Here is a 16,616-nt window from a genome sequence, read left to right as displayed (position 1 = left end):
TAGCCCCAGCAGGAGCTGAGGTGGCGAGGGCCGCACCAGGTCTTCTGGGTGCCTGATGTGTGAGCCATCCAGCTGCCAGTCAGCCAGGGGGCAGATGTTGGTAGGTGGGACAGATGTTCCAAGGGGCTGGATAAAACTGGAGTTTCTCACAGCATAGTCACCTGAGGTGGTAGGGATGATGGGGGACCCCATCCCAGATGCCCTCATCAGACTCTGGAAATATAGACCACCTGCTGAAGTAGTGAACGATACTTACCTCTGTTTGCTCCTCATATTAAAATAAATGCCTTGCTTTGGCATCCGACCTCCTATCCTGTGCTTACCTAAGCCCATGAGATCAGACATGCTTCTATGACGGCTCAGAGGTGCTCCAAGTGATCCCAATACCAGGGGTGGTGCCTGTGTGACAGCTGAGGGTGTGAGGGCAGGGGAGGATCCGCCCAGAAGGGATGCAGGGACTGGAAAGGGCATGCCTCTTCCAGGCATCTCTGGAGGTCTGACTCAAGACCATGGCAGAACCAGCAGGGAGGCGGTTCTAGTCCCTATTGAGAGGACCTTTCTAATGTCAACACCCCGTGAAGGAACTGGCATTCTGGAGAGACAGGAGGAGAGGCTTTCAGGGTGGAGCAAGGCATTTGGTATTTCCAGGGTCTTTTGAAGTTCTTGGTGATTTTTTTTTTTTAAAGAAAGAAATGCCAAAATAGAAAATAGTGGCAAATTATAAATGTTTACCTGCAGTAAATGAATGTAGTCGACATATACAAATACAAAGCTCCCATAACTGAGCCAGCCAGGGAACGAGGCTGAGGGGGTCAGTGTCCTGCAATTCCACGTGCTGCCATGGCCATCGGGATGTGCTGGATGGGGCAGGGGGAAGGACATCATCATTTCATCCTTTTCTCCCAAACTGTTTTAGCTGAGATTTACCATTCCCCCTCCCCACCAATTGTTACACAGAATATTAATTTCAAGAGTGTTGTGACATATACATGTAGGTCTGGATTCTGTTACAGGCAATGTTCTTTTGTTTTTACAGTGTACATGAACTCTCAGATGCCATTTAAGAGAAGAGAGGTGAAGGGTTTTGGTGCCTTACCCAGCCACTCATCCATCTGGGTCTTGGGCACAGGGCAGTGCAGTGCACCGAGTTTACAAGGTAGATTTTTTTGCACAAAGCAAAGCTGTGCGAGGGCCACCCTCTCCACACTGTCCCTGTTACCATCATCGTGTTCTTTCTGGAGTTACCTGTGGGGAGGGATGATATTGGTTTGGTGGGTGGCATTTTAGAAAGAAAACATTGTAATTTTTTTTTTTTTAAGGCAGAAAAAGGTGCAGTTACTCCAGATGATGTGATGAAGGAAGATGTTGGACCGAGAGGCACACAGTATTCCTTTGGGTCTATTAAATACACCCGCAGATAGGCATTTCCATCTAAGAGAAGCAGGGTAGGGTTGGGGAGTGGAAAGGAGAAACAATTCCCTGTTTTCTTTACTGATGACCCATGACAGTTGTGGGGGGGGAGGAGGGGAGAAACGAGGCAGGAGGGGGGAAACAGAGGGGTCTTTCAGTGACAGAGCAAGGAAAATGGCAAATTATCCATGGTTTCCAGAAATCCGTGGAGGCCTCCCTCAGCCCCTGCCCTGCTAAATACAGTGCCGGCTGTATGCATTTCCCACCTCAGAGATGTCTGCTTGAATATTCTGTTCCATTGTATACCGATGTGTTTGGTTGTGTACAATCTGCCTACTTGTGAGATGAATGTTGGCCTTGAAGGGAAGTCCTAATCAACTTTATTCTAGTGCCCTGTAAGAAATGCCTTCCAAAAATGTATCGGTCATTTCTGCAGCCAGATGAATTCTTTCCACAAGAAAATTTCAAATTTGATTGGAGTTCTCAAGCCTAGCTGGGGGGGGACAATATGTGCTTGGGCTCACCCAAGGTTTGAAGTGCGTTTGTGGTTTGGACCAGTCTTGGGTAAAACAATGTCCTTTTTGTGCCCAAAGTACAGTGTGTGGGGGGATGCGAAGGGGCTATGCATGCTTGTGCAGGGAGGGCTCACAGGGTGCAAGCCCTGAAATGAAGAGGGAGCAGGCAGAAGGTGCTCACCCCCTACTGCCCTCAGCAGTGAGGCCTGGAGTCATGTTCACATCAGCTGCTTGAGGCTAGAATCAATCCAGAACCTCCTTCAAAGCGACTGGGTTTTGCCTTCCTAGATTTCTTGAAATCTTCTGGGCTCAGATTTAGAAACAAAACAAAACAGAGGCCCTGCTGTTGCTGTCACTAGATTCAGCTCCCCAAATCCAGGCCGCACCTGCCATGGGATATTGCTAAAGCCAGAGTTCATTTTTCATGAACTGTTTCATGAAGTCTTTTTCATGTTTTTGAATCCTTAAGAACATCATCAGTGGAGATTAAAAATATCCCCTCCCTCCAAAATGCTTGTGGGTCAAGTGTGGGAAAACTGAGGGTGTTTCCTCCTGTGAAAGTCGCAGTGAAATTTATCCTAATGGAATTTGACTACGGTTTTATGGAGAGAATTCTGAAATAAACAGAGAGTCGAGAAATAGCTGAGGTGTTTTCCTTTTGCTTTTTTCTTAACGCTGCAGCTACATAAATTCATGTTGGGTTGGAACACAAATGTATTTTGTTTGTAGTAATTAAAATGTTTTAATGAGACAACCATAAAATCCACCATTAATTATTTTATTTCAAACACTTCTGCCTTCTTTTGAACCAGGTCTATTTAGAAATAGTTTAGAGAGTAGCCTGCAGTTTTATTCTTTCCTCTGCATTATACACAGGAGTGGAGAAGTCATTTATAAATAATTACACAATGTTTTGGGTCTTTGGGCTTGTATAATATATCAAAGCGATTAGTACACTTATTGTTCCATTGTAAATGCTTTTTTTCTCCTTTCAGTTTCACTTGCCTTGTCTTCTAGCTAAACCTTTTTCTGGAAATCTTTTGTCTTCTTCATTCTTTTTGCTTGTTACAGTCCGGGAGCATTCTTCTTATTCAAACACTCGCAGCAGGGGCAAAGAAAGCGACTTCGGCCGCATCTTAAGTTTTACCGTAACTTTCTGGCATTTTCTTTTCTTCCAGTTTTCCCAGACTACCTAGGGGCAATGAAGAATTATAACATACATGAATTATTGGTACTCCCCTTGAGTTAAAGGGGGAAGAAAGTGCCTCATTTTCTATGCCCCCCCTCCCTCCCCCGGAACCGAGCGAGCGGGCGGCCTCGAAACAATGTATTTATCACTTCGCACCTCTTTGGGCCGCCGGCCGCGCCCGCGTTCCCCCTCCCTCGCCGCCGCCGCTCCTTTCACGCAGCCGGGGAAGGGGGTCTTGCCCGAGCCGCGCGGCCAGGGAGAGCGAGAGGGCCAGGGCCAGGGCGCGGCAGGGCGGGCCGCGTGCGGGGATTAGGGCCGCACGAGAGGAGACTGCGCGGCGGCCTCCAGCCACGTGAGGGGGGACTGGGCTTCAAAGGTGCCCCCCAGCTAATCCTTGTTATCCGCCGGGGCCGCCGCGTCGCGCCGCGCCGCGCCGGAGCCCGGGCCGGCTGCTCGGGGCTGGCTCCCCCGCCCGCGCCCGGAGCCCGCAGGCCGCTGGGGGCAGCCCCGGGCCAGCCTGCGGGACGGCGGGGCGGGGTCGCGGGGCCGTCGGGGAGGGGGGAGCCCGGGCACAGGGTGGCCGCGCGCGTGGGGGCGCTTCCCGGAGAAGTTCGGGCGCGGAACACTCACAGGAGCGGGCCCGCTGCCTCCCTACCAACCCCCGGGGGGCGTTTTCGAGGCCGGCGCGCGCCCTGCCCCGCGGCCCCCGCCCCCGCCGCTTGAGCGAGCGCGCGGCGCAATCTGTCAGGCCCTCGGCCCGTTTCCATATGAAGGGCGCGCCGGGCGCCTTGGGAGCGCTGAAAGGCCGCTCGCGGTCGGGCGGGCGCGCACGCCCCGCGGCCGGGGCTGGATTTGGCCGCATTTGCATAGCAGGTGCTGATGCTTGTCCATTCTTACTTAAAGAAGTTTTAATATGGGATAAATTACCAGGAATTAGGAGCAGGCGTGGGCGGGAATAAAGGAACCGTATCGCCAGTCTTCTTACCGCCGCCTGGCGCGGGGAAGGAGAGAAATATTAAGTGAGATTAGATTTTAGAAGTCGTCTCCTTAACAAGCTACAAGCTATCCCCCCACCCCCACCCCAAGAGCCAAGAAAAAAGAGGAGACAACTTGAAACAATTTGATTTTAGAATCTCTTTTGCAGCCAGCAAAGCAATAATCCTGGGGATAGTAATACGATTAGGGTTTGAAGATCTTAGAGTCAGAAAGTCGGTCTGAGTTTAAAATGTTAATCCTGACCCTAATCCTCCCTGTTGGGGGGAATGGAGTGCCTTGCCACTCTTAAGAGGACCATCAGGTGAGAGCCATGTGGGCCCATTTCTCCATGACAGGGAAGGCACACCGGTTGGCCCAAGGCGACAGCCCACACCATCTCTGGGGAGGCGTGCTGAGCTTCCCCTTCCCCTTGGGAACCAGGCCCATGTAGCTGTGCTGGCTTCCAAGGTTCATTCCATCTGTTTGGAATCTTGCAAAGGCTTGGTGCAAAGAGGATTTTCAAAAAGATGGGATTTGGGAAGGAATAGGGTTGGGACAGCTCATCCACCCAGCCATGTCTCCCCACCTCCTTTAAGCCAGATCCCAGGGTGTCTTCTTCAAATGGATGGCTGGTTTTCAGGTTTTGAAGACTGGAGAAGGGGAGTCGTTGCCTCACTCTCTAGCCTGCCAGACTCTGGCTCTGCATCATATTCGTGGGGGAAATGACTGGAGTCTGGGATCCTTGTGGGGGCTCCACATACTTGGACTGAGTAGGGGCTGTGGTGAAGAAAGGGTTGACCCAGCATGAGCACTGCTACCCCAGTACTCTCCACACCAAGATTCTGCCAGACGTGCTCTCACAGGTCTGGGACAGTAGGCTGCCTTCTCTGCAAGGGGCAAATGTCAAGTGGTTTTTCTCTCCTTTGCCTTCTTGCTCAGGTGCTTTTCTCCTTCCCTCTCAGGCCCACACCCTGCTTCTCAGAGTTCAGCCTCCTCTGAGCTCTAGCAGTTTCTGTCTCCCGGCACAGACCCATCTCACTTTGGGGCAGGATTGCACCTGCGGTCTTGCGGGCAGGCCTCTGGCTTGCTCCAATATGCCTGCTTTTCCTGGAAGGCAGTGTGAGATGCCCAAACGGACCATATGGTTTGGAGTGAGAGCCTCGGAGCCCACAGACAATGGGGGAAGTGAGAGGCCCAGGTCAGTGGCAGAGCTTGCGCGGCTGCAAACCTCTCTTTCAGCCTAATGAAGCTGTTGTCTGGGGGTAATGATGCAAATGCCCCGGCCCTTTCTCGCCACGATAGTCTAGAACGTGATTTGTCATACAATCTGAATCTTTGGGAGGACTTTAGACGGAACCTCCCCCAAAGATGGAGATGAGCCATATGGGCACTTTGCATCTGAAGTGGGGGTGGGGGGCGGCGGGAGGGAGGACTCGGCCCACTCTGACTTCTCAGAAGGGTTGCCTTCTGACAGCCAGGAGGACTCGGTCCCCCAGAGCCCAGTGCCGCCTGACCCTAGGCGCCTTAGGAGTGGGTGCAGTGCCCTAGTCTCTAATGACAGATCAGCAGTGTATGTTGGAAAAAAAAAAGATGCAGAAGATCTGGGTATTCCAAGTAGGGTGGTCCTTGTGTCCCTCATTCCTTTTTTCCATGCTGTGTGATGACAGGGAAGGGGCCATTCTGGATGAAATGCTCACGGAATAATGCCTAGATTTTGCTGTGCTGAGTGCCCCAGCTGATGTTAATTGCAGCCAGGGTGGACACTTCTGTATTTCTGAAGCAGAAATAGGAAAAATGAAGCAGGTACCCTGCCATAGGCATCACGTGCCTGGAGCAGGTGGAGAAGACACAAACCAGAGTGAGAAAGATAAGCAGGAAAAGTGTGAAAATCAGCTCCCACTATGTGCGTGTGCTGAAGGAGAAGGTAGTGATTGCTCTTCAAAGGAAGGGAGGCAGCTTTGCTTTGCACCTGCCGCTCAGGCCCTGTGGGTGCCTGCAAAGTCTGGGCACAGAAATACATTACTCATTATCAATCTAAGTAAAGCAGACTGCTGTGGAATGCATTGATCTAGTGGCCTTTGTTTACTGGACGCAATAGAGAAGCACCCCTAGGTGACTTAGTAACTCTAGTAATAGCAATGACAATGTGGGGGTAGGGGGAGAGAAGGGTCTGTGGGGTGGAGACTGGCCTAGAAAGGGAGCAGGAGAAGCAAAGAGGACATAGTCATTCTGCCCATGCCACACCCTCTTTGTGCCCTCAGGCAAAAAAATGCCTGGGCCTCACATACCTGGTGTCCAAAGGGTATTTGTGGAGAGAAGAGTTTTGTGTATGGGCCCCGTGTTCATATATGTGTGTCTGTCTGTGTGTGGTTGACATGCATGTACACATGTGTACACACACCCTGCCCTTCTTCAACTTCAGAGCAGGGAATTAGGTTGCATCTGTTCTCTGGGATCACCCCACCTCTGTAACCTGAGAGTTGGCCCAGAAGTTGGCACCACAGCCCCAGGCTCTGCTGGGCACTCAGCGCCTGGCTGACAGAGGGCTTCCTGGGTGGGTATCTGTTCACTCACTCTGTGGTGGTGTAACTTTAGGAGTTAGAATGGGATGGGGTGGGAAATGGAGGACCCTAATCTGAGGCGAGGTCCCTAATTACCCCTGCTGGATCTGGGGGGTCAGGCAAGGGCAAATTGAAACCCTGGTCACGCCTTTACTGTCAATCACACCCATGGGCACAGGTAAGTCATAGCCAAGCTCTGCCAAAGCCCAGGCCACATGATACTCTTTCTGCTCCCACAGATGCCCCCAGCCTCCTCTCTGGACACTGAAGGAGAGAGGAGAGGGGAGCTACTTGCGGTGACAACACCAGCTCTCAAAACCCTGGCCACAGGCTGCTCACCGCAACACCTGGACACCTGTTACCAGCGAGAGGTGTTTCCCAGAGTGGGGGCTGGGCAGTGGTTCTCCTGGAGTCTGGGGTTGGGTGGGGGTGGGGTGCTGGGAAGCCAGCCAGACTACACTTTCTGCTCATTTACGGGCTCTGCAGAAATCTTTATTAAGTATCCCTGTCTTCTTTCCTGTTTTAACAAATATGTTCCAGATACTGTTGGTTAGCATGAGCACTGGAATGCCCAGGGTCAAGATGCTCAGTGAAAGTCCTCTTTACAGCTTGACTCCAACATCATCATCAACATTCACATTGACATAAATAGTTTCTGAACAGTTTTTTTCAGAGGGACATTGAGCTTCACCCTTAATATGCATAATTTTATTAAACTTGCAAGCCTGTGCATTTTAATCTGTCTTTGAAATATGAGGAGACCGAGGCCAAGGGGGTCAAGATCCATGACCAAGGTCATGAGGCTGGCAGGTAATAGAGCCAGGGCTGGAGCTCAGGGCTATCTGGCTTCAGTGCCCAAGACATTGACCACTTGTCATCTCCCTTTCTCACTTTGTGAGAACGCCCACTCCAGGGCCAGCTCCACCCAAGGGCTGGGGCCATGGGATGGAAACCACAGCCCTACTTTGTTGGGGAGGGCAGCTGCAGGTGCAGGTGAGGGAAAAGGTCTGTTCTTGTCTGTTGGTTGGTTGCTCTTCTGGAGAAGGGCTATGACCATGGCATACAGGAGACGTTGCTGGCTTTGAAATCAGCTTCTGTCCTTGTTTTCTTGGTGGGACTTGAGACGTCTGGGTTCCCTCTGCTACCTTGAGAAAAACCCTTCTTCTCTCACTCTCTGAATCTCAAAAAACAACGACGGGGTAGGAGATGGAGGGGTGTTAGGTGTCCCCGGGGGCTTGCAGCCCAAGGGGAAACCTCCAGGCTCCTGTGAGGCCCTCATCTGAGGTCTTGGGGAGTCACCAGGCTGTGTGACATTAAATGGTTCTCTTTCCTCTTTGGTCCCCCTGTCTGTTTGGTGAGCAGAGCCTTGGAGGGGCCACAGAGCTGAACCATGCTGAAAGCCAGCAACCTCTGAGTGATGAAGGAGATACTCTCTGTGTTCTGTTTGGTGTGGGGTTCATGGTTCTAGAGTTTGTGAGCTGTTCTGGGATTCTCTTGTCCCTACGTGTCCCTGAAGAACTCAGCATGATCTTAGCACTGAGACGGTAAGTGACCCATGTTCATTGGTTCTGTAGTGTCCATTCAGTTCATTCATTCACTCATTCATTCATTGCCAGGTTGTTAAGTCAATTTCTCCTGAGCAGAGAAGGTCATTTAGCGTACCTGCCTAAAGCCCTTCAGAGGTCTCCCTTGGCCTTCACTATAGAATAAGCTCAGCTTTTAATTCTGGTTAATAAGGCTCGATGCTCTTTGCCCCATGCAGACTTGGGGGTATCTTGTGGGTATCTCAACCTCATGGAGAGGGCCAGTGCCACTGCTGTCTGTCCTTGAGGTTCCAGCAATACCGGTCTCCATTCATTGCCTTTACATGCTCTTCAGGGCTATGAGCTTGATCTATTGGAGTACTCTCCCTGGGCTGGCTCCTTCTCTGAGGAAGACCTCCTGATGATCTTGGCCAAAGTCCCCCTCCATGACCCCAGTGGTCACTCTGTATCACAGCACTGACTCCGCTAACCTGTACATGTGGTTTGCATACTTATTTGCTTGCTGTGCCTTGTCTGTGTCTCTGACTAAACCAAAAGTTCCATGTGGGGGGTAGTAACTGTTGTCTCCCCCATGACCAGAAGAACCACGTTTGCTGTGTAAGAAGTGCCCAGTATGTTTTGTGATTGAATGTGGACCTGGGTTCGGATCTATGTCAAATGGTGAAGTGTATGTATGCCTTGCTATTGTATATGTCCCTACCTCCCCAGCTCCAGGAAAATCTGGGCAGACGAGAAAGAGTGCATCATGTGTGTGATTTTATTCTTGCAAAGGGTGCAGCTGGGTGCTTCTGAGGGAAGTGTGTCCAAGATGAGTGTCTCTTTAGGCATGGGGACATTTTCTGACTAGGCTGGACCTAGCACATTTCTTATTTGGGCTTGACTTCCCTAGCATGATTTTGTGTCTTGCTTGAATTCATAGGGCTCCCTGAATTGCACTGCTTGTGCCCAGAGGAGACTGCTGTACCTGCTGGAGTTGAAGTCTTTTTTCTTTAGGACAGAGCTGTGTGGGCATACCTTCTAAGCAGTGTGGGAATGGATGGGGATAGCCTTTCCCGTCCAAAATGGAGAATGGACATTCCTGGGACATTTAGGAGTTGCAGGGAAGAGGACGAGCCCCTCAGTGCAGCACTGGAGCTGAACAGTTGCTGGGGGTAGGACACACCTGGGTGGGTGACCATCAGCAGGAAGACAGCTGGAACTGGTTCTAAGGAAAGCCATTTGGAGGGGCAGGGGCCAAGGGTGCATCTCTGTCACTTCCAGAAATCCACACGTGAGGGTGTGTTTAGGGTGTGAATTTCAGGGGCTCCTCCTACCAACAAGCCCTCAGCAGCCCTCTCATTTGCTCCCCTCCTTCCCCCAAATCCTGGATCCACCCATTGAGCCCTTGCAGGGGGTCTGGCCAAGGGTTGCACGTGGGAGAAGACACCATTCCTGCCCTTGAAGAGCTGATCATCTGCCTGAGAATCAGAACACAGGTGTGCAAAGCAGCCAGTGGAAGGAAAAGAGAGCTGTCACAAAAATGAGTACACACCTAAGGTAGAAGGTGGTAACAAGTGCTAAATAAATGGGGGGCAGAACAGGAGACCCCTACTCTAGCTGAGGCGACAAGGACCATCTCTTGAGGAGACGACCCAGAAGCTGAGACTTAAAGGACAAGAAGGAGCCAGCCGTGGGGGAATCAAGGGGGAGAGCATTGCAGGCAGAGGCCCTAGCAAGTGCGGACTCTGGGGGGCAGGAACAAGCTTGTAGTGTGGGATAAACTGATGGAAGACTGGTATATGTTGAGAAAGGCTTGCCAGGCCAGGTGTAATATTCGGACAGGCAGTGCAGGTCAGTGTTATCCCTGATAGAACTCAGTGAGGTGTGCAGTGCGGTCCTCCAGTCCCGCAGAGGAGGTCACAGGAGCTCAGATGGTGATGCCAGTTGCCAGCGGCCACGCAGTCAGGCACATGGTGGAATCATATTTTGAACACAAGTCTGATTCAAGAGCCCAAATTCATAACTACTGGGTGATTCTGTCTCCCGGCGTCCAGGGAAAAGAGGCAAGCCGCCCATACCTGCAACATGGAAAGGGACTGAGAAGGGAGAAAGCAGAGAAGACTAGTCATGGCCTTAGGCTGTTGGAGGATCATGTAGAGAGGCATGTGGACAATCATATGGCTGAAAAGGCATCATTTATCCCAGAGTAAAGAGTTTATTACCCTTCCAGGAGTTCTGCTTCCCGTGGAGCAGGTGAATGGTCTACACGCAGAAAGCAGCGCCACCTGTTGGTGAAAGATGGTGACGGATGTACGACTCAAGAAGACCCAGGGATCCATCATCACCCATGAAGTGTCAGCCATCCCCAGGGTGTGGGCCTGCCCTGAATGGGGTGGGGTGGGTAAGCGTGTGCAGGAGAACCCAGAGGCCCAGCTATGCCTCCGGCACAGAGAGGGCAGAATTGGGAGGTTGAGCTGGCTACTTCCGGTCCCTTGTCCTGGGCATCCGTGGATCTTAGAAAATAAACGCAGTGGAGGTGCGCCAGAAGTGAAGGATCTGGGTTGGCTTGAGGAACGTGGAGAGGTTCTGGCAAAGTGGCAAACCTGAGCAAGGACATATTTTTGCAGAAGCTACTCATGGCAGTATTGTTTGAAGTACAAAAATTGAAAGTGACCCCTGTGAGAGGAGGAACGGTAGATAAAGTACGTTGCATCCGTACAGAAGAATACTGTGTAACTGTAAGAAAATAATAAAAGACCTCCTTAGGTACCCAAGTAGAAAAGTATCCAAGGTATGTTAAATAGAGAGAAAAACAGGGACGTGTTGGGGGCTCAGTCGGTTAAGCATTTGATTCTTGATTTCAGCTCAGGTCATGATCCCAGGGTCCTGGGACTGAGTCCCACATCAGGCTCCTTACTCAGTGGGGAGTCTGCTTCTCTCTCTGCCTGCCTCTCCCCCTGCTTGTGCAAATAAATAAATAAAATCTTTTTTAAAAAAGAGAGAAAAACAAAACAAGACCAGAGACTAACAGTGTATATAATATGCCAGTGTGTGTGTGTGTGTGTGTATGTGTGTGTGTGTGTGTGTGTGTGTAGAGAGGGAGAGGGAGAGAGAGAGAGAGAGAGAGAGAATATAAAATAAATATTCATCTTGCTTGGCTAAACCTAAGAAACCTCTGAAACATGCATGAAAAACCATTAACACAGTGGTTGCCTGAGTGAGTGTGTGGAGACAGGATTGGCAGGGAGACCCTCTATCCTACAATGTATCTTTGGATTATTTTTTAGTTTTCAAATTAAGCATATTATTCCATATTCCAGTTAGTGGTTTTAAAAAAGGAAAGTTATAAAGAAGCAAAAAATCAAATGGAATTCTGATCCCACTCAGCTCAGCCCTGCTTCTTCTCCCTGGGCCTTTGCTGCCTTGGGTCTAGAGCTGATAAACCTTGGTGGGTCATGCCTGGTCCAGAGTTCTAGAATCTGAGAACTTTTATGGGAGGATTATCCACTGAAATGGAAACACTGTAAACCTTGTATGTGTAAGATAACTTGTTTCACAAAGGATTCTTGTTAGGCTTTGTTGTTCCATATTTTCTGATTCCTTGATATCAAGATTTACCAAGTTGCCTTTAGAAGATTTTTGTACTTTATTGTAATTAGGGATGAGTTCAGGTAGCTATTAATTTAATTGGTGTTTTAACAATTTACTGAGCACCTACTAGGTTTCAATACTGTACTTATTCCTGGGAGTGTCCCAGAGAAGCCTTGGGCTTGGGTTCCACCCTTGGAGGGGCTCATCACCTAGGAGGAGAGCAGGGAGCTTTTGTTGACTCCCAGTTAAGGAGTCATTCAAGCCTGCCTGACAGAACTAGGAAGGCTACAGGGAGGAGGGAGTGCTTACATGGAGACTCAAGCATGGCTGGTGAGTAAATATTCCTCCAATATGGAAACGCATGCCTTCTGTTTCTTTTTCTTAGTTTCTAATAAAATGGTTGTAAGAACTACTTTCTCTATACCCTGGTCACAAAGAGGTGGTTGTTGCTTCCAGTTTATGGGTCACAGTGCAGCTGGCAGAGCCTCTGATCTTCCTGCCCTGTGGCCCCCTGCTTGCATCCTGGGCCTGGCTCTGTTCTCTCCAGCAGCTAAGACACAGTAACTGGTGCCCAGGCCTCAGTCACGGGTTCAGCCTCCTATTGTTATGCAGTGTGCAGCAGGGGAGCCTCCTGGGTGGGGTGGGTTGTTCCCTGGCCAGGGCCTCAAAACTAGGTTGTGTTCCCATTGAGACCTCAGTTTACCTGTTTGTGAAATAAAGGGCTGGACGAGGGGACCTGCTGAGGCCTTCTAGAACTCACCCCCTTGCACTCACACCTAAACACATGGGGAAGCTCATGACCTTTCCAAAGGAATGGGCTTCAGTGTATTCAGGTGGGCAGGGTCTTCCCCCACCTTTCTATCACAGTAAAGATGATCTTTCTCTGAGCCTCAATCAAGGACAATGTACTTCTTGAAAGAACATTGGAGAGGAAGTTAGGGACAGATCTGGGTCTCGGTTGAGGCCTTTCCCCTTTCAGGCCTCAGTCCCTTCTTCTAGGTCACCAAGAGGCTGATGGACGAGGCCCCAGCTCCAGCTTTACCAGAAACATCCCTGGTCTTTCAGTGGCAGGTGGGCAGACCGGCTCCTTTCGGCCATCCCTCCCCTTGGCTTCCTGGAGGATGTACCTTCTGAACATCCCGTGGGAATGAATGGGAGCTCTATATGTGTGCAAGTTCTTAGCTAGAGGGGAACACCTGCAGAGGCAAGGGCCTGAGGGGTCAGGCCAGAGAATCATTTGGTCTGTCCTCCCAGACAGGGCAGGGCTGCCGTTTAACTTCCAACATTACTATCTCCGGTGAGTTTATAATTAAAAATGACAGGGACGCCTGGGTGGCTCTGCCTTCGGCTCAGGTCATGATCCCAGGGTCCTGGGTTCGAGACCAACATCAGGCTCTCTGCTCAGTGGGGAGCCTGCTTCCTCCTCTTTCTCTCTGCCTGCTTGTGATCTCTGTCTGTCAAATAAATAATAAATAAAATCTTAAAAAAAAATGACGGGCTGGAGAGAAAGTAGGTATCCTACAACTTCGACTTTGCCTCTGTCTCTAGATCATACCTTATTATATTATGAATTTATTTATTTGGGGGAGAGAGAGAGTGAAAGAAAAAGCACAAGTGGGTTGTGGGTGCAGGGAGAGGGGGAAGCAGGCTCCCGGCTGAGCAGGGAGCCCAATGTGGGCTTCGATCCTGGGACCTTAGCTGAAGGCAGACACTTAAGGACTGAGCCACCCAGGGGCCTCCAAATTCAGAGTTTTAAAAGTCTGCCAGAATCTTAGGGGTCCTGTGACAACATTTCCTGTTGTGTTTAGCAGAGGTTCAAAGCATTCAGTTATTAATATAGAACAGAGATGCTGTAGTTTTGTGTTTTGGTACTTTGTCGTGTTAAAGGTCTCAGTGGAGCAGTGTGAGAAGGCCCTCGGAGGGGATTTTAGGGGCTGATATGCAGCCATGGTCTCGGGTGGGACCTGGGCTTGCCTCCAGAGAGGCGACTTTTCCTCTGAAGGCACAGTGTTGATACGGTGAGAGGGAAGAGGAGGCAAAGGTGTCCTTGAACTTGTGGGCAAAGTCTTTATTTGGAGCGTTCCCCAGCCCTGATGCTTCCTCTGGGATCCCTGTGTCATCTCCAGGGAGCTGCGTGAACAGCCACAAGGTGGAGCCAGGCTCCCGCCTCCCAGAGGCATCCGCTTGCTCTGTGAAGCCTTTTCCAGACTCCCAGCGTGGGAGGTGGATGCAAAGGACTTGGAAAGAGAAGTGTTCAGAAGCACCCCGCCACCCCCACCCCAGTCCCTTGATGGGGATCACAAAATCTCTGCTTTGAAGGAAATCGCCTGTCCTTGGCCCCCCACACCAGCCCCTCCTGCTCCGCCAACTCAGGGGCCATTTCCTCCCACCACCCGTCAGGGAACGAACGGAAGCTTAGAGGGGTTGCCCAGTTCCCAGAGCCGATCTGGGGCAGAGCCCAGCTCCCAAGTCCACGTTTTCCCCGGGTGCGAAACCTACCTTGCTGACCTAGTTGCCAGCATTCTTCCCTGGAGGTCACCCCTGTTACCAGGGACTTGAGGGCCCTTCCAGAAATACATCTATTTACTTGTGCAGAGAGAGAGAGAGAGAGAGAGAGAGAGAATGTGTGTATGTGTGTTAAATAATTGGTGGCATCTTGTTCTGGATACAAGGTGCCCCAGATCCATGTTCTACCTTTCATTACTCTGCATGTGGCCCTGGAAGCCCATCATTCTGGGCTTCGTGGGGGAGGGGGAGGCTCCCACACCCTCTTCTTTCAGGTGAGCTCCATCAACGGCAAGCAGCAGCCAGAGGTGGTTGGAGGGAAGGGGGTAAGACTGGAGTATTTTTTCCCCCTATCTCCTGCCCTAATGGATTGTCTTTGTCAAGGTTCTATCTGCTTGTCCTCCCCTTCAGCTGCAGTCTGGGTTTGGTACCATTCCTTGCCTCTTCAGGGCTTGGCTGCTCACAGCTCCCCACTGATGCTAACATCAGACGACTTCATTATCCTACTTGGGTTCCCTTAACATTGCCCCCATTTTTACAAATTCTCTCCTGGGTGTGCTGGTAAATGTTTAATAACTCTCTCACTCAGAAAAACCAAACCAAACTAAGCCCTAATTTTATGTAACTTTTCCTGATTTCTGTAGTGTAAACTCTCCCACCGTGGCGGATTCCAGGCTTACCAACAATTCTGAAAATGTTGCCATTGGCTCTCAGGCTCTGGCCCCAGCACATCACTGACGTTCCTTTATTAAATCATCTTGAATTGCCCTATTTGAGTGTGCCATCCATTTAAGGGGTACTGGTCAGATATTCTGTACAGTGTCAGAAATGAACATTTTTGATAATAAGATTTTGTCAAACTACTCTCCCAAATGGCCACCTTTCGATCCCAAGATCCTTGAGCAGGGTTTTTGCGTACAGTTGGTTGGCCAACTGGAGTTATAAAGAAGAAAGAGTCTGGAGTATTTCTTTGTCAGGGAGAAAGGTCAGAGGGCATCTGCTTGGGAACAGCTCATATGGGTGTGTCAACAGGAAGCCTCTCGGAGAGAAGGAAGAAAGTGTCTCACCTTGGCATCATGGGCTAAGCTCCAGGTCTGTCCATCTTCTCATCAGCAGGGCACTGGGTTTGGAGAGGGGCAAGGGTATGGGAGGTTGAGGCAGGAAGAACTTGGACTGGAGTCCAACAGCTTTGGCTACCCTCCAGCTTTGCCACCTGCTGGCTGTGTTGTTCTTTAGAATCCCTGAGTTTGTTTGCTGAGTGGGGGTAAGCATTTGTCTTCTGAAAGTTTGAGGATTCAATAGAATCAAGTCTGTCACATGTTTCAGGGAGGGCCCCGCATGTTTTAGTTGCTCTTCAAGTGATAATTTTGGGGATGATGATGATGATGGTAGTGGTGGTAGTGGTGGTGGTGGTGGTGATTGGCCCATAGAGGAGTTTGGAGCCCAGAGAAGGCAAGAGGTCGTTGCCTTTAAAAGCTCTTCATTCTTCATGGAGTTGGAAACAGCCCCTCTCCTACCTGGGAGGGTTTGTTTGTAGAACCCAGGCACCTAAACCCGCCTTTGGCTTTTTTTTTTTTTTTCCAGGGTATGTATGCTTTTTTTAGGACAAGCATATTCAGCCAGCTTCCCCTGAATGGCTTCTTCAGAAACCTGCCTGGCCCCTTATTTTGAAGGAATGCAGTTGAGGCTTGTTTGTGAACCTACAACGCATATATTTCTTTGTATTTAAAAACTTGAGTTAAAAAATATATGTTTCTGAATGTATGGATATTTTTCAAAAACGAAGGTTTCAAGGTTCCAAAAACCAAACTGGTTCCATCAGAATGGGGCAGAAAGTGGGGACTGCCCAACTCCTGAAAATCTTCCACTCACAGTTTGTGAACTTGCAAGAACGACGTTAGGATGTGGAGGAGAAAAGGGATCCAACATTTCTTCCGGGGATTAAAAGTGAGTCCAGAATTGCAAGGACTTGGGAGAAAAAGGCTCTTGTTGAGTTCTCCTTTGAATAACCGAGCCCCTTTTTCTCTGAGTTCTAAGTGTTGAGATGCAGCGTCCTTACTGCCTAGAAACCCAACAAAGACTGGCTTGGTGGCTGCTTTGAGGTTTCTGTTCTATGTAGAATTTTAACCATGAAAAGACACAAAGATTGGTTTCTTCTGAGTCCTTAACTGAACACCACAAAGAGGGACAATTAGTGGGGAGCTGGGCTGCTGTCTCCCACCAGCTATGCTGCTGCTGTTCAGAACACCCCCCCCCAGGAGCCACGTGAGGTGTGCCACCCAGCCCCTCTCTGTCTCTCGTATTTGCAAGTGTGCCACAGACTCAACCATCCAGTTGTGGAGATTGC

This window comes from Neovison vison, chromosome 1 (assembly GCF_020171115.1).
Source record: "Neovison vison isolate M4711 chromosome 1, ASM_NN_V1, whole genome shotgun sequence".
NCBI lineage: Eukaryota > Metazoa > Chordata > Mammalia > Carnivora > Mustelidae > Neogale > Neogale vison.
Note: the sequence above shows the minus strand (reverse complement) of the source record.